The sequence below is a fragment of the Pantherophis guttatus genome, chromosome 1 (assembly GCF_059756535.1).
Source record: "Pantherophis guttatus breed Tessera chromosome 1, ASM5975653v1, whole genome shotgun sequence".
NCBI lineage: Eukaryota > Metazoa > Chordata > Lepidosauria > Squamata > Colubridae > Pantherophis > Pantherophis guttatus.
In genome coordinates this window covers 313,601,819-313,627,484 of record NC_142063.1, presented here as the reverse complement: position 1 = coordinate 313,627,484, position 25,666 = coordinate 313,601,819, and the positions used below count along the sequence as shown (strand labels likewise).

The following is a 25,666-nucleotide window of genomic DNA, read 5'->3' as shown; positions in this document are numbered from 1 at the left end:
CTTCCTGTCTCCCAAGGTTTTTGCCATGTACTATTACATCTTCTTATGGTATAATTAGTTTTTACCAGTAATCTCTGCTTAGCATTATTCCACTAAATGCTGCATGAGTCAGAATGTAAGAGTATTTTTTTATATTGTGTCTAATTTACATATCCAAAGATTCTGACCTTTAAATACAGCTCTGAAGAGAACTAGAGGATAAGAATGTGCGCAGGCATGTATGAAAGAGAGAAATAGACAAGTGGTATGAAAATGAACAGCTACTTATAACTCCAGCAATAACCTTGAACACTCTAGGCCTTCCTTGATCCATTGTAAACCTTCTGTAACTCTCCATGGACCTCCCTGGCAACCATTGCTAACAACCCCAGAGCAGTAGGATTGTGGGAGGAACAGGTGCACTAGTTGGTCACTGCTGAGTCTCCTGCTGCGTAAAGAGCATAAGTGGCACTGCTGATCCTTCCCCAACAATCTTTAATCAAGTCACCTACTTCTTGAAGTTTAACTCTTCAAGAAGTTAGATTTGCTTATGATTGTGGACTTGGTTTTACATTCTGGGAATATTGTACACCTAAAAAACTTACAAGAGTTTAATTTTGCTAGTGTTGCTCAAGGAGTTATGTCATGTTCCCCACCCACCCAGGAATCAGTGGGGCATGTCAATATTCATATATTAATCTTTGGCAAAGCTTCTTCTGAGATGTAATACTTTTAGCTGCAAGGCAAACTGAGTTGTTGAATAATCCTTCATTCCAAAACAAACTCCTTATATAAGGAAAAATAACATTTTGGAGGAAAAGGTATTGTGAATAGAAGACCCCACCCCCCAGGAAGGCAAGTTGAAGTTATCCTAGGTCAGGGCTGTCAAACTCGCGACCTGCGGACCAGATGCATTATGCGCTGGCCACACCCACATCCAGTTTAATGAAGGGCAAGAAAGTCCCGATACATCACGTGACGATGCCGTGACACCACAAGTTTGACACCCCTGTCCTAGGTGATAGGCCTGGAAACTCCACGACCAACCCAACCATTGAGTCAAGGATCTCTGGCAGAAAGTTTGCTAGAGTAGCAACAGTCCCAAATGATCCTTAGCGTCGGGCTTATTAATTATAGGATTGTAACCCAGTAGGAGCCATGGTGGCGCAGTGGTTAGAATACAGTATTGCAGGCTAACTCTGACCATAGTCAGGAGTTTAGTGCAGTTCTTGAGAACAGCCAAATTCCTCTCTTCTATCATATCTCACCCTACCCATCACAATAGAGATGGTATAGCCCCCCTCATCCTTCCAGAGACTTCTCTTCTGCCCTGCTCCAATTGGTCCATATCCAGGCCCACACAAAACTTACTCATTCAAACAACAATCAGTCATAGGGCTCCCTAAGATCTGAGTCACTTCTGCAAAGCGCTCAGTGTTACAAGCCGACCAGAGGCCTCCCTCTAACTCAATCTTTCATACAATGCCTTCAATAAAATTCCTCTCACTGGTAGATATCCAGTCAGGCTCAACTCCAGATTATCTTAATTCTTAAAAGGATTGAATTTACAAGTTCTACTCTTCGTAATGTACAATGATTTTCAGTGACTAAGAACAAATGTAGCGATTAATAAACTGTAGGGACCATTTGCAATCTAATTCTATTTAGCCACATATTCATAGGAGAATATTTTTATATTCATGGAGGTACATGTTCCATATTTGGTTATTATAATCAATAGTGTAGCAGGGAGGACAAAGAAATATTATTTTTTTGTGCTTTGAGTCTGAAAGATGACTATAATTTGCAAGTAATCTCAAATCAAAAATCTTGGGTAGAATTTGAATGGCCTTTATGGAGTTGTTAAGGAAAATATGACTGTATGACAAAATTGCTGGTCAAGACAGCATGGATATGAATGGATTCTAAAAAATGTTTCCTATCCAAGTTCCTACGATCTCCTTACAAGAGCACTTTGTGGCTGTAGTCTTGATTCCTCTGTCTCTGTGCAAATGAACACACAGAAAACATATTGCAGCAGACTGTCAAAACCATTAAAGACATTTTCCCTTCTTTTGTCCACTCTGGGCTGGGCTTGTCTATTCCCATTACAATCACACATGTGCCTTTAGGCATTTGCAGAGGCCCTTCCATATCTCACTCAGGGTAACTTGGCAACCTATTCTGCCCTAGGCTCAAAAACATTTCTCAGTGTTGACTTCTTCTGAGAGGTTCCTGCAGTTTCTGAGAAGAAGAGCTATCAGATCACCTTATACAATACTATGCATTAGAGATTATTTGCCCAAGTCAATATCCTTAACCACAATGTATAGTAAATGTATAGTGTTTGATGACCTTCTAATGATATCTTGCACATATTAATGCAGTTTTCTTAGCAGTGATCCAGAAATGGTTTCTAATCCCATATTTTTAGGATTTTTAATTATCCTTTATAGCCTACAGTCCTGGAATGATCTTCCATTCAAGTACTGTACTAAGCAGGCTGCATTTTGCATTGCTTTTTAAGATTGATCTAGCTTGACTAAGTGTTGCCATTTAGCTAAAGTAGCTACGATGGAGTAAGTAAATATAGCTGCACTTTATTACTGCAGTGGTAGCAAGTGGCAAGGGAAGAGTTGGAAAAGTTGTTATTTTGTCTTCTATGGGATGCCTCTCCATTTGTACCAATTGCTCCAATTGAGAAAGTTTTTCTGATAATGACTGGGTCCTCATACCACACTAAGGTAAATTATGGTTGTTTGCTTTTATTTATTATATTTACATGGCACATTTTATAGAAGAGCTTGAGGAGACATCATGCTCCCTCTTCCTATTTTTCCCCACAACACCCTGCAACCTTGTGGGGTTCTTCGTGCTCTCTGACCTTGGTTGTTTTTTTGCAGATGGTTCATTACCCAAACTAGGTAACATCATTAGTGGTACTAAGGAGTGGGGTTTGCTCTCAGTTTAAATTCTTGTGTCTTGCCCTATCAGAGTTGGTTGGGGTGGTCTTAGTTCTTTTGTTGGGCTGTTTACTGTTGGCTTGTTTGGCAGTTCTTTGATTGGGGTGTTGTGAGCAAACTCGACTCCTTACTAGCACTGATGATGTTACCTAGTTGGGGTAATGAAACTGTCAGATGTAAATGCCTTATTCCCTAATGTGTAAATAATGTATATATGGGATATCAGGGGTTAACTTATTCTTTGACTCTTAATGTATTCATAATTCACCACTCCCACTCTTGGCTCCACCCTTTGTATATATAAGGAGCCACCTTCACCATTTTCTTTGCTTCTATCTGTGAATATTCAGTGAATATAGAATGCCTATTATAATTAAAGAGAAATATATTTAAACCTCTAACTCTTATTATTATTATTGAGTCTGATCCTGAAAATATTGCAACAAGCTGGTAGCAGAGGATGGTTAATTGACTCAATAAATACCTAAAAATGTCTAAGAAAGATAGGCCCAACACCAGGGCCTACAGCAAAGAAATAGAAACTGAACAAGAAATAATCAACGAATCCACAAACGCGATTTCGAGAGAATCCGAAGAATACACCACTGAAGAAGAAGAATTAATAAATGAAAATGATGGCCAGGAGGAAATCGAAATAGAAAATAACGAACTCAGGTCAGAGATATTGAAATTATTAAAAAGCCAGAAGAATGATGAAAGCCTCATCGCGAACCTCCAAGAAATGCTGAAGAACAGCGGAGCAGCGAGAGAGAAAAACATCGCTAAAGAGAAACCCAAAGACAAAAAAACTGTGAGTAATATGACTACAGAGAAAGTCGTTATGAAAAAGAAAAAATGTGATCCCGCGCGAAATTTTGAATGGCAGCCATCTTGGTTTCAACAAGCCTCCAAAGTGAGCGAAGCAGAGCCAATCAAAATGCTCAGTTCAAAATTTCTGGCGCGAAAAAAGTTATCAGACAACGAAAGTGAAAAGGAGGATTCAAACTCTTCGGAAGAGCCAGAATCAGAAAGTGAAGACGACTTAACGAAATCCCAAGTAAAGTCAGCAATGAAGACGCTTTTTGCTGCATTTGGGCCAAAATTAAAAATTTCCAAAGCGCCAACGAAGAAGCAAGCGAACAAGCCGATACTTCAAGACCTGCACGCTCCCATCCTGACTTCGAGAGCGACGACGCCCGAGCCCAGAGAGCCATGTCGATTCCACCCTACACCGCAGACCGAAGCAAGTGCCAACGCACCCAAAAGAAAGAGAAGAACAGTCGCCGCCATCAGAACTCCTAAGACCGAGCCAGAGACCGACTCGTCTGAAGAGGAGCGGAGCGAGCGAGCTACAATGGAGAGAACCTTCCACGACGACGCCAAAGAAGAAATGAACAACGCGCATGTGCGAAACTACGTAGACGGTCCGGAAAGACTTGAACTGGCCAGAGAACCGCGCAGACTCGTCGCGAGCATCCCCATGCCGTTTTGCAATTTCCTACACTTGCGAGACCACGGACTACCTCAGGTTGTAAGTAATGGACAAAATAATGTGGGAAACTTACCCAGTGACTTCCCAAAACTTAGGGTTGATGGCATTAATTTGCAAGAATGGTATCAACAGCTCCAGGTTGTCTTTATGAAAGAAAATTTACTATTTTTTATCACTAGTCCCCCAAGAAGACCTTGGACTTTAAAAATAGATTGTTTACACCATAAGGCATTTTTCTTAATAATATCTAGCGTGTCTCCTGCAATGTATCATAGCATCAAACCAAATCTAACTGTTTCAGAAATAATTCAATGCATGTTTAATTTGTTTCACAGCGATAGTGTAGCTACCACCACAAGAATGTCTAAGGACTTCTTTTCTTCCAGAGTAAAACCAGGGGTTTCCATAAGTGAGCATTTAATATCTTTAAACAAAATAAGAGCTGAGCTGCATTTGAGGGGGGAAGTGATTTCAGATCAAACAATGAAAAGTGTTATTATCAATTCACTTGATTCATCATGGGATAGTTTTATGTCACACTTAGACACCATCAATCTAGGATATTTATCAATAGAAAGTCTGTCTAACAAATTGATAGCAGAAGACAATTCAAGAAAAAATCGTTATAGCAATCACACAGAACACAAATCTTTTAGGAAGGTAGCTTTCCAAGAAAAATATAATGAAACTTTTAAATGCCACAATTGTGGGTCCAGGGAACACAATAGAAGAGATTGTCCCAAAATTTCAAAGGAAAGACATAGGTCAGAATATAGGAATAAATACAATTATAGACAGTCTTCCACAGATAGACATAAATATAGAAGCCCACCAAATTACAGAGAAAGTAGAGGGGGCAGAGAAAATTCAAAAGAGAGAAAATCTGGTTCACTGAATGGACTAAATAAACAAGACAGCACTAAAACGCAACAAAATGAGAACAATAATTGGCTTATTGATTCTGGGGCAACTAATCACACCACTAATAACAAAAATATATTGTCTTCATTTACAGAAGATAAGTTTGTAATAAAGGTAGCTAATCAAGAAAAAGTTCAAGTATTAGGCAGAGGGAATGTGACCTTGCCTGGTCTAGGAAAAATAGAGGGGGTATTGTTAATACCAGAAATACCTCATAACATACTAAGTGCCATAAAACTAAGCAGAGATTCTGACATCAATATAGTTTTCTCAAAGGGAAAAGCAACTTTAGAGAAGAATAAAACAAATGTAGGCACTGTGATGATTAAAGGAGGCCTACCCTATCTGATAACAAAAGAAAGATGGTTACATAACATTGATTCAAATATGGAAGATTGTATTGAGGCAGATGATGAAAATATTAGTAACAGTGACAATGATGAATGTAAAATATCTCATGATCACACAGATACACACAATGAGAAGAAACCAAAAATAGGTAAACCAATTCATGACGAGTGTGCTCACATCTTACATAGGAAGTTAGGACATGCAAGTTTTCCTATAGTACAAAAAATGACTGAACACGCAGAAGGTGTCAAAATAAAAAATTGTGAAAATTATTTGGAATGCTCAGTATGTAAATCCACTAAACTAAAAACTAGTCCCAGGCCAAAAAAATCCACCAGATCAACTAACAAAATTTTTGACTTAGTACACATGGACTTAGTTGGCCCATTAACTCCATCAATCACTTATAGAAAACGTTACTTCCTAACAATAGTAGACGATTACAGTCGCTATGGTTTTGTTTACACATTAAAACACAAGGATGAAACCTTTCAAAAATTTAAGGAATTTTACAAACGCATAGAAACACAACATAATATCAGAATAAAACAAATTATGACAGATAGGGGATGTGAATTCATGTCTAAAGAATTCTCCCAATGGTTAAAGGATAGAGGAATGCTACATTACACGTCTAGTCCATTTTCTGCGTTCCAGAACGGGATTGCAGAGAGAAAGAATTCCACATTACAAACCATGATTAGGTGCACATTAGAGGATGCTGGTTTAGGCAAACAATTTTGGTCAGAAGCCTTACATTATTCAAATTACACTCAAAATAGAACCTGGTCCAGTATTGTGAATAAGACACCATATGAGGTGATGTATAATAGGAAACCAAAATTAGCACACATGCACATATTTGGGGTCACTGCAGACGTACACATACCTAAACAGTTGAGAAGAAAGGGAGAAAACGTATCCAGAAGACTAAGATTTATGGGATATGAAACTGGCACCAAAGGGTACAGATTCATTGATAATAATAACAAATTTATAGTTTCCAGAACAGCTGTGTTCCATGAACAGGCCAACTGGTCTAAATTACATCTTAATGAAATATTTCCAAATAAATGCAAAGATACAAAATCTCGTGAGGAAGGGACAATAGAAAATCAAAATATCAACAAAAATAAAAACAAAACCAAAACATGGACAAATAGTCAACACAAAATAAAGACAGACACATTAACAAAAAAGGAAGCAAGATATTTGCATGACTACCATAGCAAACCTGAAAGAGCTATTAGGAACAACAGAAATCAAATACCAAATAAATACAGAGATTACATAATGCATATGGATGGTGAACAAATAACACCTAATACATATGAGGAAGTATTAAAACTCCCTCGTGAAGAAAAAGAAAAATGGGAACTAGCTATGAAAAAAGAGATGGAAAGTTTGCAAGGATTAAATGTATTCACACCTGCGATTGCACCTAAAGATAAAACAATTATTGGTACCAGGTGGATTTATAAAATTAAAAACCTAGAAGGAGGCAATACCCTATACAAAGCTAGATTGGTTGCACAAGGTTATGCACAAAAATATCCGGAGGACTATACTGACACGTACTCTCCCACAGTAAGAACAGAGAGTGTTAAAACAGCTCTAGTAGTAGCATCCGCACTCAATCTTGATGTATTTCAATATGACATACAGACTGCGTATCTACACGCAAAACTAGATAAGGAAATATATGTAAGAGCACCTCACAGTCAATACACTAATAAAAATGAAATTTGGCTATTGAACAAGAGTTTATACGGATTAAAGCAATCTGGCAAAAGATGGTACGATTGCTTGGTAAAAGTACTTAAGACCATGGATTTCAACGCTACCACTGCTGATAACTGTTTCTTTGTCAAAAAGAGTGATGATTACATTGAATTTGTATTGATTTATGTAGATGATATTCTATATATAGGAAAACACAAAGAGAGAAGAGAAATCTTTGTAAACAAGCTAAATGAACATTTCTCGTTGAAATCTCTAGGTAAAGTAAACAAATACCTTGGTGTACAAATTAACAAAACTAGAAGGGGATTCAAACTTACTCAGAAAGATAAGATTATTGAACTTCTAAACAAATGCAATTTAAACAATGCCAAACCCTGTGACACTCCTATGCAAACTGATTTCCTTAGAAATACTGATGAATCTTCCCCTGAATTCAAGGATAATACATTTTATAGATCAGTCATAGGTTCACTTCTTTATATATCTAATTGGACTAGGCCAGATATTGCATTACCACTCAATTTATTATCAAGGCACGTTAGCAAACCAACAATGTATCACTGGGAAGCTGTCAAAAGAATTTTAAGATATCTGAAAAGTACATTAGACTTTTGCCTAGTATTAGAACCTAGTGATAATAAAGAACCAAAACTTACATGTTACGCAGATGCGGATTGGGCTGGAGATATATCATGCAGAAAAAGTACTTCTGGTTATATTTTTCTATTAAATGACTGTCCAGTTTACTGGTACACTGGTAAACAAGAACTGGTAGCCACTTCAACCACAGAAGCGGAATATGTTTGTTTATCCAAAGCTGCAAATAACCTTGTATGGTTTAATGATTTAATTTCAGATGTTTGGAAAAAACCTGCTTTGCCTTTTGTTATGCATGAAGACAATAAAGCAGCCATTGAAATATCTAGATCCGATGCCATTGGACAAAGATCCAGGCATATAGATATAAAATTTAAGCATGTGAGACAATTGTCTCAAGATGGATTTATCAAAGCAGTGCATTGTGATACCTCTGAACAATTAGCAGACATATTGACGAAGCCTTTACCTTCTAAACAGCACAAATACTTAACTTCCAAATTGTATGTCTTATATTGTCCTGAATCTGAATGTAATTGGTGTTGTATAGCGAACCGGCATTTAGAGGGGGATTTGTCAGATGTAAATGCCTTATTCCCTAATGTGTAAATAATGTATATATGGGATATCAGGGGTTAACTTATTCTTTGACTCTTAATGTATTCATAATTCACCACTCCCACTCTTGGCTCCACCCTTTGTATATATAAGGAGCCACCTTCACCATTTTCTTTGCTTCTATCTGTGAATATTCAGTGAATATAGAATGCCTATTATAATTAAAGAGAAATATATTTAAACCTCTAACTCTTATTATTATTATTGAGTCTGATCCTGAAAATATTGCAACAGAAACATCTGCAAGAAAATAACCAAGCTCAAGGTACCAAGGGCCCCTAATTTCAACCCTGAGCTACAAATATTATCCTTTATTGATAACAGTAACCTCATCAGAGAAGTTGGACTGAGAGATTGACTAATCCAAAGACCCCCAGTGAATTTCCATGGTTGAGGAGACTAAATCTGAGTCTCCTGCTCCTACTGTAAAACTTTTACCACTATACCATACTAGCTCGCTAAGTTCTGGCTTATTATAATGACTGAACTCAGACAATGAGGTTTATAAACCATCATTCATAATTTAGTGCAAGCTTGAACACTGTGAATTTACTAACCAAAATGGCTTCTATTACATGCACTAAGTCCCATTTTATGAAAAAATCACTGTGGACACTCAATTTTTTCAGTTAGAAGCAGGGCATTATGCCATTTTTTATGGAGGACTTTCAAGAATTGCTTGACCTCAATATTTGAAACCATGTTTTCTTCTAAGATCACAAGAAGCTATCAAAAAAAGTTTCTTCTAGACTTCTTATTTGCCAGATCCAACAGTGGAAGCAGATAATCCTTCACCTTCAACCCTCATTTTCCAGACAAAGTTCAATACTTTCTAAAACTAATTAGCTTTCGGGAAAAAATGGAATTTTTGCATATTTTTGAAGAATTTAAGATTAAAATTGGTATTCACTGTGTAGTGGTGAGAGTGGGAAAGAAGGAGGGAAGAACAAGCCATAATTCAAATAGCAAGGTTCTTTTTAGAAATATTTTGATTGTATACATTTCAATATTTTTAAACTAAGATATTGGGGGAATTACTTTTACCTTACACTTGGTTATTCTAAGTGAAAAGCCAAAGTTTGCCCGGAAATACTGCCTTTTTGTCCTGTTTTCTTTCCAGTATTTTGGGAGTCAGGCACTTATTCCTTCTTAGAGTCAATCACTGAACTCCCTCTTGCAATGCAATAAAGTAACTTTTATTCACTCCCTTCTGTTTAGCAGATTGCAGACTAGAACAAGGGGCAGGGGTGGATCCCAAAGCTTTGACAGATGGTCCTGAGCGCTTGACTCCTGCTGAGCCCAGCAGGGCCTGAGCTTTAGGACGGTCAGAAGGAGTTCTGCTTATGAAGTGAATAACAAATGTAGTCTGCCAGACTTTTTCATACATGTAGAAAGCCTTGCATCGGACATGTCACTCCTGAGGTTTCTTCAGTGTGATTGGGAGAGCTTCAGAAACTTCCAAAAGCATTTGGCCGCCCTACGCAGTGGCCAGAGGCTTTGCTGCCAGAGAAATAAGTAGGAAATTGAAATCAAGGAAGCAGGAGGACCTCCAGTGAGCATAGAAATAATAAAGTTTTGCTTTTGGGAGTGAAGACTACAGAGGATTCCATTTCAGCAAAAATCTACTAGTAGAAGAGATGCTGTCTAGTTTTTCATTTTTATTTTTGGGGATGGCCTTATCAAAAGCTAGCAAAAATAGGATACTTTTGCCTATAAAATGCCACCTAGGTGAATTTTTGCTCTTTACTTCTCAGCTGGAAACCTTTTGATATTTTTCCCCCTTCTCTATAAACCATGCCCCCCACCTGTTAATCCATGGGTACATTTGAATCCAGGAGCATTACAAACAAATCTTTTCTGGTAAGCGTAACACTTTTTATTATCTGCTAATAATTATTTGTAAACCACTGGCAATTATTTTTGTAAATCATTACTGATTGCAATCTGTTTGATAGTATGAGCTGTTGGTCCCAGACAAGACCAAATGTGTGGTATAGTGGGTGTCCAACATACAGGAAAGTTGGTACAGATTTGAGAACATTGGCGATCCCAGCTGACTCAATGGGGCTGCCTACAAATTTGAAGGGGGGGGGCATGTGCATGCACCCGCATGTGCATGCATGCTGAATGGGGGGAGATGCTAAGAGCTGTCATTAGTCTCAGATATATGTAACATTTTGAACATGCACAAGATTCATCAAGGATTGCCAACACATTAGATAATTAGAACATTAAAGACCAAATTATGTAATGCTATCTCCTGATAAAAAGATTATTTTGATTACTTTCTTAATTTTTGTTCAGCTTTACTGATGTTTCTTTGCTTCTGTGTCTACAAGTTTAGCATAAAAGCTGACAAACTGCTTAGCACAAAAGTTTAAATACAGTGAGCTGAGAACCGTGTCATTGAAAACAAAGAGAAAGACTAATTTAAACTTGACATACAATCCCACTGGTTTCAATGGGACTATTCTAAGTAAGCTAAATTCCAATCAACAATTCATAGCTTGTTTTATTAATTTCAACAAATGTATTGTAGCATTTAAGATGAGTTGTAATCTAGTTTATGTTAGGTAGGAATGGGGTCAATGGAGGAATAAAGACATTATTTCTTGAATTTTTCTTATTCAAGAGTTTTAAAAAAGAATCAAAATAAAATAGTAGCAGTGAAAAACAAATGATAATTAGGCCTTAGATTTCTTACGTGATTAAAAAAAACCAAATATGAAAATGAAATGTCTAAAATGCAAGAACTGTTTCTACAACTGTTCTACAACTGAAATGATTTTTTTAAAGTTAATTTTAAAAAAGCAATATCCTACAAATCTATATACCAAATGTAGAATCCTTCAACAATTAAGCGCTCCAGGGAGGCCATCTGGTGGCAGCAAAGTGAGTTTAAGTGGGGAGGAAACTCCTTTATGCAAGGGATCGACCTTCTTAGTTTTGTGATGAAACCTCCCTCTTGTGGGTAGCAAGCTCAAGTTTGACATCCAGCTTTGTCTGATGAAAAAAGTCCCTGGCAGCCAGGGAGTAGACTACTTTTTCTCTGAGATTCTGCTGAAGACTGAAAAGGCCCTTCTGCATCATTTCTGATTCTGCTGGAATGATCATGATGTCTAATAATTGCATTGTTGCTGCTTGAAGTTTTATTTTTTTAAAAAAAATGTATAAACCTTTTTATAAAATGATTGAGTTGGGATATTTTAATTAACACGGAGTAATCAGAAAGCCTTTTACTTGGTCTATCAATAGCCAGAGGTATGGTTGGCATAAAAGTAGGAAAAGTCCTTTGGATGGCTATTCCCTAGGGCCGAAAATTCGGAAACAGTTAAATTGTCAATGTTTGCTTGTTTATTTTTAAATGAAGCCCCCTCACCCTTCTTCCTCTTTTCATGTCTATGTTAAGGGATGCATCATTCCCATCTAGCAAACTGTTTATAGTGCAGAACAGGGGAGGGATCACCTGGTGTCCCATTCTCCATCTTTGTTCTGCTGTTACTATGTATATAAGACGAGTTAAGGCTGAAATAATTAAAGTCTGATTTCTTTGGGATTCTCCATGCTAATTACTTAGAGTACTGAAAAGATACAAAGAACAGAATAACAGAGTTGGAAGGGACCTTAGAGGTCTTCTAGTCCAACCCCCTGCTGAAGCAGGAATCTCTATACCATTTCAGACAAACGGCTGTTCAATTTCTTCTTAAAAACCTCCAGTGATGGAGCACCCAAAACTTCTGGAGGCAAGTCTTTCCACTGATTAATTGTTCTCACGGTCAGGAAATTAGTCCTTAGTTCTAGGTTGATTCTCTCCTTGATTAGTTTCCACCCATTGCTTATTGTTCTGCCTTCAAGTTCTTTTAATGGGTTGACCCCCTCTTCTCTGTGGCAGTCCCTCAACTATAGGAACACTGCTACCATTTCCTTCTTTTAATTAAAATAGACATATCCAATTCCTATAACTGTTCTTTCTAATCATCTTTGATGCTGTTTTCAGCATTCTTTCTAGAGTCTCAACATCTTTTTTATATCTGAATCACAGACTCTAGAAAAAGTGCAGAGGAAAGCAACTAGGATTAGGGGACTGTAGACTAAAACATATGAAGAATGGTTACAGGAACTGGGCATGACTAGTCTAGTGAAGAGAAGGACCAGGGGAGACATGATAGCAGTGTTCCAATATTTGAGGGGCTGCCACAGAGAGGAGGGGGTCAAGCTATTTTCCAAAGCACCTGAAGAGCAGACAAGGAATAATGGATGGAAAGTGAACAAGGAGAGATTCAACCTGGAAATAAGGAGAAATTTTCTGACAGTGAGAACAATCAACCAATGGAACAGCTTGCCTTCGGAAGTTTCAGGGGTTGGACTAGATGACCTACAAGGTCCCTTCCAAATCTGTTAATCTGTAATTTCATAAGCCTTATCACAGACTATATAAAATACAAATATCCTCTTGTTTACTCTCTACATCATATCTAGCTCAACTCCTTGATTCCTTAGCCCCAGTTTTTCCAGTCATGTAAAGAAATATGTGATATATATCCTTATCACCTTTTACCCATTTCAGCCAGTTATCATTGTTCGATGTTTCATAAATATCAACATATTCTGCATGCTGAATTGAGTGGCATGTGTGCTTGCTCTGAGCTGGATGTAGTTTGGGAGTCTGATGTGTGCTAATCAAGGAGTGGGGGTCAACATCTTCTCTCAACCCTTTTCTCTAAATGGGTTGTCCCACATGCACACACTGAGATCCTTACACATAGCTTGGTCTTTCCTTGAAAGCAAAACTTGATGACAGGTGTGGTTTGGTTCAAAAGCAGATCTCTGAGGTTCCATCTGTAGTGCTTGCTTTTCCATGGCTTCAAGTTACTACTTCATGGATGGCAAGGAGAAATGGAGCACTTAGCCTTTCCTTCAGGGTCCAAAGAGCAGTTGTAGAGAAGACATCAAACACAAAAGTGTCTTCCCTTTCATAGCCAAAAGGCAGATCCTAAGTGGACAAATTCAGTTGAATCACCTTCTCCATGGTACATTCATATTGCTGTGCCAATGAAAGGGAATGGGAAATTGCATGGGAAAATCAATGAACAGGGATATAATCAAAGCCACATACTCTCCAGTTCACACAAATCTATATCTCCGAAGGAGATTAATTATGTATTAACGTATCTCTTAGCATGACTTCATTTTCCTACTCTTCTACCACACAATTGGCTTTCTCACATTCTCCTATCACTCCATTCAGTCACCCTTCCCCCCTTTTTTCTCTATTCTTATTTTTTCATTTTCTCCAATAACACACTAATCAGATTCTCATATCATAGAGGATGGTCGTTTTAAACTTGATTTGAAAATGAACAAAATCGATGTGTTCACACAATATTAAGCCAAAAGCCATGTTTTAGAAACTGCAGTGGCTGGTTCAAACACACTATACCAACATGAAATACAACATAATAATCCAATTTGTTTAGCTACAATTTATTAACTAAATCAGATTTATGTCCATACACTGTGGTACAAAACTATAATGACTGGATTCATCCAATACATAAAATCAAACCCCTCAAAAACCCTAACTCACCATTTAACCATATTTTACCTGCAAATCATGTCTGAATTCTTATCTTTCTTCCATTTTTGCTGCTCAGCTGACCTGGATGAAACAGTGGAGACGCAGAGTCAAGGTGTTTGCAGGTTATGATTTTAAAAAAGTCAAGACAGTGACTGCAGCCCTGTGGTCAAAACTCTGCCTGTTTCTTACGTGCATCCTGTGGGGAACAGATATAAAAATGGGTGAAGCTTTGACTGCATTGCTGCAACCATCTTGTCATTTTAATCACACCCTGTGGACATCTCTGAGCAAAGAAAAACTTGCTGCAGAGACAAGAAACCCTAAACTAGGAACACAGGTGGAAATTTCTACCTTTGATTCAAAGGTTATTTAGTCTTCAAATCGGACTGCCGGATTGATTTGATGCCTTGAGTCAAATTGGGTGCTTTTGAATTGATTCCCCAGTTTGATGAGTTTCTGTATATGTGCTCTTCACAGTTTTTGTCAAATCATCTATCAAATCAGTGATTGAAACTGGCAAACCGATTTTTCACCATTCTCATAACTCCAGGAAAATAAGTCTTCCTACATCATCAACCATGCATTGGGTTCCTTCTTGATTAATAGGTACCCAACTATGCTAGTCTTTGACACCAGACTATCTTGTACATAGGCTTTAAAAATAGTTGATGTGGTTTAGAATTAGCACATGTGTGAAACACAGAGCATCATATCACTGTCTGCTAATCATTGAAGCTTTTTTTTTCCCCAGGCTTCCATGCAGCGGGTTTAAGAATTTGATTTAGAGTTACTGTAATTCTTAAAACAGCTGCATCTTCTTTCAGATTCCCAGAGAAGCCTGAAAAAGATACCCTCCTTCAATAAATAAAAGAGGAGTGTCAAGATTGCCCAAATTTTGAAGTAGTTTTAGCATATCATTGTCAAAGAATGGACTTCCTGTTGCTCTGTCTTATATCCAGAAAACATCAAATCCATGTAAACCAGGAGTGTCAAATTCACAGCCTGCGGGCCGGATGCGTCACATGCTGGCCACGCCCACCCCCCCAGTTTAACAAAGGGGAAAAATGTCACAATACGTCACATGACACCACAAGTTTGACACCCCTGATGTAAACTCACAGAGTTGCACTGTTGCTTCTTTATGAAAGCCTATCTGTATTCTAGATCCAATTGAGGCTGGTGATTTGGATCTCATAAACATGTATGGCCTGCACCTCAAGGATCTTAAGGAAGACATTCAAGAATCTCTGAGCATTAAAAAAAACTCAAGCTAGGTCCAAGCTCTTTCTTTTAAAGAAATAAGCTGATCACCCTCTGGTGGGAAGACCCTTGTCTGCTATAGCTGTGAAATTGTAGAATCCATTCCTAAGAAAGCCGAGAGCTGTTCTCAGCTGGCTTTTTTTTAAGGGTAGATGACAAGTCTTTAACTCAGTGGGATATATGAGAACCAGAGACCCTTCTTATCATGTAGTCTGAAATACTCAAATTTTTGTTCTGGTAATCTTTTCTGTTTGTAGTTTAAGTTACAGAAAATCGCCTGATAAATTTCAATTGAAAAGGTAATGGTGCATAAATATAAATATTGTCAATATTGTAATTAATAACCATCCTCAAGGCTATAAAAGATTTTTGATTTGTGTTGCTTTTAGTTTACTGCAACTTTAATCTTTGTGGTATAATCTAACACATCTGGTTGTAGAAGGTTGCAGTTCCAGGTTGTAGAAGGTTGATTTTGATAATAATGGTACATACGAATATAAATTAATCAAACTACTCTTGATTTCAACTTCTCTTTCACTTAAGAACAGACAGCAGATGCATGGAGTTATATAAGGAACATACATTTATACTAGTTCCTAACTGACCAACTCCCCATTCCTCTCTATTTTATAATATTATTTAATTTATATTGGTATAACAATATATCCATTTTTTGAAGGAATGGATCAATTTTCATTTTTGTTAAGAAATAAACAATTTTAATAAATAATGACCAATGAGATATATAGAACACTATAGTGTACAAGAATATTCACTCATCCTAAGAATTTTACACTCCATGAAATAGAACCTATAGGACAATGTACCGGTATAAGAGATTTCACCAATTCTTCTCTCTTTTTCTGAGCATAGAAAATCATATGAATGGGTCACTTGCCTTTAGACTCTATATAAGAAAGCTCTAAAGCTCACAGTGTCTGTAATTCAGGTGAGAATAAAACAGGTTCTGCTGGTAAACTTCTATAAAATGTAAATGCTTTTTTCTGAGCAATTTAACTTTTTTAGTTTAACCAAAAAAAAACACCTTGTTTTTTCCTCCAACATTAAACTACAGTTTTCTCCTACAGAAAAAAAGGAAGAGTTAGCTTTATGGGCAGATTTGTGTACAAATTACACAAATGGTAGCATTGCTTAATGGTATGAGCAAATTCTTGCATTTTTCACCTTCTTTGGGAAGTTCTGCCTGTCTTCCTGAGCTGCTTTCAGACAATGCAACTCTGGATTTAGTAAGAAACAATGAAAAATCCCTAAATCTAAAGTTTATTGACCATTCTTGAAGTCTATAAATGAGTTTTCCTCAGATATTGTGAAAAAAATCCATGAATTCCTCAAACTGGACAGCAGGAGACGCTGTCTACTCATTTCAATATTGTATGAGTTACCTTCCTATGTCTTTCTGTTAACAATAATCTTATAACCTAGCAATTTTCCACAACAATATTGTATTAAAAGCAGATCACAGAACAGTTAATTTAAATAAAATAGTTGAGTGTGACAAATAAAATTTCATTACAATATGCCAGCATCTGTTTTCACGCTATACTTAATCGGGTTAGATAAATACTTAGATTTATTTTCACAACATGCTATGCTTTGATAAGATTAATTTTGATTAGTTTTGCTTATGGCTTAGCATTTTCTGCCAATCAAAGCCATTTGATAAATTTATGGTTCAAAGTACTGCATGAACCCAGAAAAGAATTAATTAGGTAAGTGAGTTAAATACAAATGCACCTGCAGCCATCAGATTTCAGTATTTATATTTGAAACTTATCCAGCATTTGAATGAATTTGAGCTAGGAATGCCCAGTGTCAAACACTTCTGCATTATAGCCACACTAAGCTGGCAACTGGGCAATTCATATGAAGAGATCCAGTTGTAAAAGAGCTGAGCCACACCAAAGCATTGCAAAAGAGAACCAGATTCCATCATTACCTACAACCTAGGTGAAAGGGCCAGTTAATGTCTTTTTTGCCAGAAAAGACTGGTCCGGCTCTAAACAGGAGAGATAGGGAGGTAGCTTCCTCAGGTAATTGGTTTGGGTGTTACGGAGGGACAGCACATTGTTGTTTGTATTATTGTATTGCCAGGGAGGGGGAGGAAGAAGCAGTTGTGGGATTTTTATGCTTCAAATTCCAAAATAAGGGATTCACCTATGTCCTTTTTTTTTCAGTGAAAATAGATAACTCACATTTGCTGCTATATCAAGTGCTAAAAAAAAACAACCACAGAGGAAAGGCAAGAACATTGTTGCAAGCAAGGAACTTTAAACAACTTTCCTCCCTGACCAAGGTTTGAGGATTGTGAATACCTCTCACAGATATGAATCTGTTCCAGTACTGATCAAATAACCGATGTAATCAGTAATCAATGACTGAAACTCATGATCTTATGCATAACCCATAAACAGGCACAATTTTTTGAACATAGAAGTGTGTAGCTAATGTAAATATTTATAACATAAATCAATTACTTCCTCATAATTCAACATAAGCAAAAGTGGATCTAAACTAAGTAACAACCAAGCTGGTCAATTCTAACCTTAACAGCATGACTAGATAGGTTGGTTTTGCCTATGCACAACCATGTTTCCATCCTTACCAAATTTCATATACTGAGCCATCAAAAATTATTTTTGTCCTTCTGATAGCTCCTCCAGATCTCTCTTTAAAAGAAAAGAACTCCGCCCAAACAGTTACCAGTATAGGACCTCAGGGGCTACAATGATCTCTCTCAGTGGAAGTAACAGGAATCTTATGGCTGACTCAAAAGTTAGTTCCCTGTCTTTTAAAGAGCTTACCACTGAAGTAGGATTACAGTCTACTATGTCTACAAGTTTCATAGGTTCTGTGTTAAGCATTATTTTGAATCATTTGCATCCTATGTTCATCACATTCAGAGCTTCCTTTATTAGAATGCTTTAGTAAATGTATTACTTCATTTCAGCTAGTATTCACCCTGAGCGATTGGTAAGGCAAGCTACCCATTCAAGAAAGAAATCTAAATAAATAGCATCCAACAAATTCATGAATAGGTATATGCAATGACTATGTTATTATTGTTATTATATAATTTCTTCTGAAGAGTAGTCAGAAAATGCTGGCAATTTAGGATCGATTCTAACTTTAACCTAAAGTTAAAGGAATTGTCCCAAATGCTGCCTTAATATCTACCGTATATGGTTCCAAGCAAAACTGAGCTTTTTGCAAATTAAATGTGGCAAAATTAAATAATTCTAATTTTTGTCACCTATTTTGAGAATTCCATTGTCACATAAACACTACTAATAATGATAGTTATTATTAGGACCGTGAGGTGACCTTAAACAAATGATTTTTTTTGTTGGGTCAGTATTTCAAAACTTTCCTTGTAGAAAGGAAAAGAAAAAACAGTAGCAAGCAATTTAAGCTGAATAATTGAAGGTTCTGTGCAAGAAAGTTTGCACCTCTACAAGCAATGCTCAATGGTTCTTCTGATGTCACCCTTGTAAATCTTCCAGTAAGCACAGGGGCAGGTAGCAGTGGAAGTTCATAGGAGGTCAGTAATCTCAAAAGAAGCACCAAGGGAAGGAAGTTGAGCAGCCGCCATCACCACCACCATCATCTCCCCAAATGATTCTGGAACTCACATCAGGAAATCATATTAAAATGGAGAGCAGAGTATTTGAAATTTGCCAGCTTTAAGATGTGCGGACTTTAATTCCCAGAATGCTGGCTGGGGAATTCTGGGAGTTGAAGTCCATACATTTTAAAGTTGTCACATTTGAAAAACACTGATGCAAATGTACTTTAAAGTGGGGTGGGTGGGTGGGATTTGACTGTTCATCCCAGCATTTGCACAAGAGTGAAAAATAACTGAAAAATAAACAGTGAACCGTGTAATTTGAAAATTACTGTCTTTAGGATGGCAGTGCTACTCTTGTCATCTTATGGGTGCCAATAGATCAAGATAAATTTACTTTACTAAACATGGTAAGTTTACTTTACTAAACTTTACTGCAGCTTTTCAATTCTCAGTTTGCTATTTTGTTTTGGTTTCCATGTTATTGATGTTAGAAGTTTTTAAAATGAAATTGCATATGCATAGACACAGCTGGAAAATATAAATAATTATTTTGAAAATGTCCCTTGAAGTGATTTGCAATAGTTACGTTCATGAAACGTAAAAGTTCCACTGTTTGAAAATGTGGATATGATGGGAACAAAAATGACTGCCCAGGCTCTCTTATCACCAAGTAGCCTAGTCTTGTGTAGCACTTTTTTGTTGAATTGTGACCAATACTTTCAAAAGAGATTCCAGCTATGGGCTGCAGCTGTCTCCTCAGTGACATATAGCAAGAATTGCTTAATCGGTTTGGAAAAAAAATGTTTTTGTCCCCCAATTTGTTGCAACATCTGAAAAGATCACAAGGTTATGACCCCTCTTTGCGAACAGCCTCCCACCACCTGCAAATACCCCAGGAAAAACAGTGGAACAATCAAACATGTGCTGACTAACTGTTGCCAAAGCAACGGTTATGGTTCACCCCAAGGTGGTCTTCAGCTCCACCACAGCTTTGTCAGAAAGGAACACGAGCCAGCTGTTGCCAAATAGCCGTTGTGGAAAACACTGTGACATAATGGTTGTAAGTTCACAAAGAGATTCCCCCCACCCAATTTTCCCCCAATACAAAAAGGGCTGTTTTATATATATAAGCATCAAGTAAGAATTCCTTTTTTGTATGCCATGCAGAATAATAAATAATCCATTTAATAGAATGAACTCTGATTTACCACGAGTTATTTAAGGCCTCCTCTGGAGCTACTTTTATTGGTGTACAAATTATAACAATATGTGTTTCTGCAGTCCCTTTTCAGTAATGTTGGAGAGGAAGAGCCACTTCATCTCCATGATTGTCATCTCTGGAAACTGGGTGGAAGGAAGGAGATAACTTTCCAACTGTTCCTGGGCTCTACCCGTTCAACTAATAATAGGGGTCACTTAGACATTTGCATAGAGAAAGTGTATTTGTAGAAACCTCTTGTGCATTTGATGAATGTGTGTTGGTAGAGTAGAAATGAAGTTATTGATCATGCCTCCCAGCAACGCAGTAGCTTAGAGTTTTAGTACTGTATATATTGTTTTTGAAAATTGAAATATTATTCCTTGTGTAAATGAAGAATACTGAAATGCCAGGAAAAGTCAGTTTATTTGGCTTACAATGAATACTTTAATAAACAAAAACATCTCTCAGACTAGATATCAGTCCCAGATTGAGAAATCTCTGCAGGCAAATGTGATGTCACGATTGCAGTTTCACAGTTACCAGTAGAGGTTCTGCAATCTGGAAGGCTACAACACTGGTGGCGGAACCTGCCTATGGAAATTCTTACTTTATTTCTGAGGAAAATTCAAGGATGGCATTGTTAACTTCCTATTGACTCCAGGTATGAGTCTAGAGTTTTCCATCCCTTCTTTGCTGTCTCAGCTTGAGGAACTTCCCTCTCTCAGACTTCAAGGTTGTCATAAGCAGCAGCCCTGACCTTTCCCTCTTTCCCAGTTATGTAGAGTAGGAATACAGGTTGCACTAAAGAAATGAGGCACTCAAAACTTAGAGGTGACTTTGGCCAAGGGAATGTTGGCAGAAAGGTTGCTAGCTCGTATACTTATTGCAAGCAGCTGAATCATGCTTTTCTGGTATCATATCACCCCATGTTAATTTGGAAGAGGCGTTTTTCAGATGGAATTTTCATCAATAATAGTCGGCTGATGTGAATGGCAAAATTTATGGCACAGTCTACAAGCACATGCCATGCTTACAGGCTGTGTGCACACAGAATTGCCAGGTTTTGAAAAGAGGTTGAGGCTAGACTTGTGCAAAGCCCTTGAAAGAAGTGTTTATTCAAGTGTGCCAGCTTCAGCAATGATTGTATGGTGCCTTCATAGAATGATCTGCCAACAGGTAAAGAAAATTTGTCCCAAAAAAATATGGCAGCACTAATGATTTTGGATACAAGGGCTGGACAGGATTTTTTTATTTGATTTTCAAAGGATGTTTCTAGCATGCAAGTGCACAGGAGTATCGCAAAGTATGTTTTTTAAAAAGCCAAAGTGGTAGCTACAAAGGTCAAAGCTCTGTAGTCCTTGACTTACAACCACAGTTGGGACCCCAATTTCCAATACTAATCAAGGGGGTTGTTAAGTGAGTCATGCCCAATGTTATGACCTCATTTGCAGTTGCTAAGTGAATCATGCAATCATTGAGTGAATCCAGCTTCCCTCATTGACTTTGCTTGTCAGAAGCTATCTGGGAAAGTTGCAAATGGGGACCCCAGGATGCTGCAACCATCGTAAATACATGCCAGTTGCCAAGCAGCCAAATTTCAATCGCATGACTGTGGGAATGCTGCAGCAGTCATAAGTGCGAGGACTGGTTGTAAGTCACTTTTACAGTGCCATTGTAATTTCAAACAGTCACTAAACAAATGGTTGTAAGTTGAGGACTACCTGTATGCATTACATCCCTGCAAATATCCCTGCAGGAGTGTAAATGTAACTATTGCCTGTAACACCTTGACACAGCTGTGGTTCCAGGATCACCCACTGTGCCCAGCTGCCTGCTCCACAATGCTGGAAAAAAGCACAGATGCTTTATGAGGTTGCAGCAGGTGCTACCTTTGTGCCTCTGCACCTGCTAAATTTCTAGTGATCAAATCTGAACTCCTGCCCAGCCCTGCTGATATAATCTTTGATTAGTGTGGGGGGGGAAGGAATCATTCTAGTGTTGAATGTTGAACCCTCAGTATTACCATGTTAATTTTGTGCTGCATTTCTGATCTATCTTGTGCCAAAATAAGCATATCTTTATCGATTAGGAAAAGGATAAAAAATGGGGCCATCCACACTTCAGCAAGCAATTTGTAGATATGTGAATAACCAGCTTCCTGCAGCAATTTCTCTATAATGTATAATTTACTTCTGTTAATGTGGGCATTAAATTCACACAAACGTTTCTTCCAGTTATGAACAAAAATGGTTGTACTAAATAAGGAACAAAAGCCAATGTGGTTTGGTTAGCTTTGACTGATCATCTTATGTAAATCCTGCTATTTTGCCTTGAACAAATCAGGATCAAGGAAACCATGTTTTAATATAACAGATAAAGCAAATTTATTCCTTCTTTATTTCTCTGTTTTGTTTTGCTGACTTCGTTACTGTAGTTGCCTTCATTCTCTAGGGCTGTTAAGTCCTAAAAAAGAAAAAAAAAACATCATCTCAAATTGGCTTGAAGACCTAAATAGGAGGATTCAGTTTTGTTGGTTTTGTCACATAAAACTGAAATATCCAAATGAATTACAAACATTTGGCACTAAGCTGTAAATAAAAATCCCTCATATTACTCAGGGTTGCTAAAAAGGCATAACTGTCTTTGGCAATGTGCAGCATATTGATGTAGTAAAGCTAAGGATGTGGAACCAAAAAAATAATCCTATTTTTATGTTCCTTGCCCCCCCAGGTTGAAGTTCAGGGGAACAGCTGGAGATATTTGTTCACGCCAGCTCTGGTGCTGGAGCACAGCTGTGGCTTGTCCAGCATTTAAACTCCTTCCATTAAACTCTTGTAGCCTTCAAGCAACACATATTTTCTGCCAGAGATTACTAACGGTAGGATTCAAGAAGACATTTTGAAAGCCGTTATCAAATCTCAAAATCTAATAATACAATAAAAAGATACAGAGTTGCATGTTACCATGCCATTTACACATCTGTGGAAGTGAACTCCCTTTCGCTGGATATAATCAAATGGAAGCTGGATGAACATCTGTTGAGGGTGCTGTAATTTGCACAGAGCAGGGTTGGATTTGATCATCTAAATGTCCCCTTCCAGCTTGATGATTCTATCGAGCCAGCACTGACTTTAATTTGACAAAGCCCTCAGCAAAGGGTCTTCTGGAGGCCATATCATTTAACTGCTTGAGGGCAAGGGGGGAACTCTGGTAAAGTGTTAATACAAGACCTATGCAGAAATATCAGGCCTTTATGGGGACTCATTATGTTTTTCATCAAACGCTGGACAAAGTCTAAATTTTACTATAGGAGGGAGTTATTGGGAGGGAGGGCTAAATGTTCTATTCAATTTTATGTGTGAGGAGTATCCAGTAACTCCTGGACACATAACTGGGCAGTAGTCTGTCCATGGACAACGTCCTTGGCACTTGCCAGATTCTTTTATTTTTATTTCAAAAATTGCTTTAATTGAAACAAATAGAAAGTGACCAGGATATAAAGCAATGTATTATCCTCAAACATAGTCTGAAGTTCCTGCAATACCACTGGTCATACGTAGACTCACAGACATTAATTTTTGAAACAAATAATTTGAAATATAAACAGTTGCAGCCCAGGGCTTTGTTTGGAAATATGCCTGCCTATACACTAAAAAAAGGCTAAGGGTAAACTGAGGCAAGAACAAACATCCTAGATGTTTTAGAAATCAGGAAATGGGTGACTTCACCATCAGCTTAATGATTACAATTTATAGCAGCCAACAGCCTCTTATGGAATGAGTAGATCTTTGGGAGTGGATGATTGTTTTATATTGTAGCCTGCACCAAAAGCACCATCAATCCTAACTAGGCCCTGGGTTAGTTCAATTCAAGAGGACCATTGGCAAAGCCTCCATGATGGCTAATCTACTGTAACTCTATTCTAATGGATATGAATAAGAGAATAACAGAGTTGGAAGGAACCTTTGAGGTCTTCTAGTCCAACCCCCTGCACAAGTATGAGGTCCTATAACATTCCAGACAAGTGGCTGTCCTGTCTCTACTTAAAAGCTTCTAGTAATTGAGCACTCGCAACTTCTGAAGTGAAGAGATGGACAAATTTCCCAGAAAGCCCTGTAACTGTACTATATCAGAACCATTGGGGGAAATTAAAATGACAGCTGAGCACTAAAAAAAGAAGGATTTCAGGGATGGGTGTTGGAGCTTCATAGCTGTACAAAGAGATCACATGCCAATGTGAACTGATCTAGTTTTCTCTGTATGTCAACAATTTACTTTTTAAAATATGTGTTTGATGCATAAAAAAGAGGCTGAAATTTTGCCTGATCTGATATTTGCGTTTAGGGTGAGATGAAGTTCTTCATCCCTCAGTTGCCAACCAAATAATAGCCCAATTTAATTTCCCCTTTAGATCCCAATAGGAGCTGCTATGAACTAAGTAAATCCCTGTTAACAGAAAATATGCTCTCTCTAATTAGCCACACCCACAGCCTATTGTATTCTGCTAATATGATACCCGAGACTAAATAAATACATACTGACTTTGAATCAACATACCATATAGCATGTTTAGTTTCTCTATGACTTTCCAAACAAAAACATAAGACTGCAGGTGTTTGAATGGATTCTGCTATTAAAATGGTATTCGAGCTGCCAGAACAGAGAGCAGAACTAAGGCACTAGTAAAAGTTATACACTTTTGTACTGCAATCATTTGGAAGTGGGGATAGAGATTTTACTTTTCTGAACCAATCCCAAATTTTCTTTGTTCAGCTTTTATCCCATCTTTGCTGTGTTCCTTTTGTTCCTTGGACTTTAGCCTGCCCACCCATCTTACACAAGATAATATCAATTTGGGATTAATTACAGTGAAATGTAACAGGAACTACAGCTATTGTCCCTTTTCCATTCATGTAAACCTTTTCCAATATCTCTAGTTCAATATTTTGCTCAACGTTGCATTTCATTGCATTCCTTATTACCCAAGATGAACTAAATATGCCATTAGAGAGGAACAAGTTATTCTTTTAGCAGCTTTACTGCTCCATATATGCCAAGTATCGCTGGAAGTTAAGTTTCAGCACTGCAAAGGGAGATGTTTGACATTCACAATAACCTCTGCTTTCCATCTTCACAATTTCTTTTCTTCTTTTTCATGAAATGCTCTTCTTATTGATATCAGATGTTCTGAATACTAAAATTGGCTGTTCTGAGCCCAGCAAGAATGCTTTCACCTCTCAGTGTGAGGTTTAAAGATCTAAAAGATCCAAGATAGTAGATGTGTTCACATATAGCATCTTCAAGCATTGTTTAGTTTAATGAAAATAACCATCTGTGAACATTGGCTTCTCCTGCCCTTGATGGATTGACAGAGTTC

At 37.6% G+C, this 25,666-nt stretch overlaps 1 long non-coding RNA gene across 1 annotated transcript; it reads left to right on the top strand.

Moving 5' to 3' along the window:
- Positions 1-9,935: 9,935 nt before the first annotated feature.
- LOC148116936 (uncharacterized) lies at positions 9,936-24,845 on the top strand. The gene is made up of 2 exons (XR_015732829.1): positions 9,936-10,524; positions 23,020-24,845. It is a non-coding gene; the product is annotated as an uncharacterized LOC148116936 (long non-coding RNA).
- The last annotated feature ends 821 nt before the right edge of the window (positions 24,846-25,666 follow it).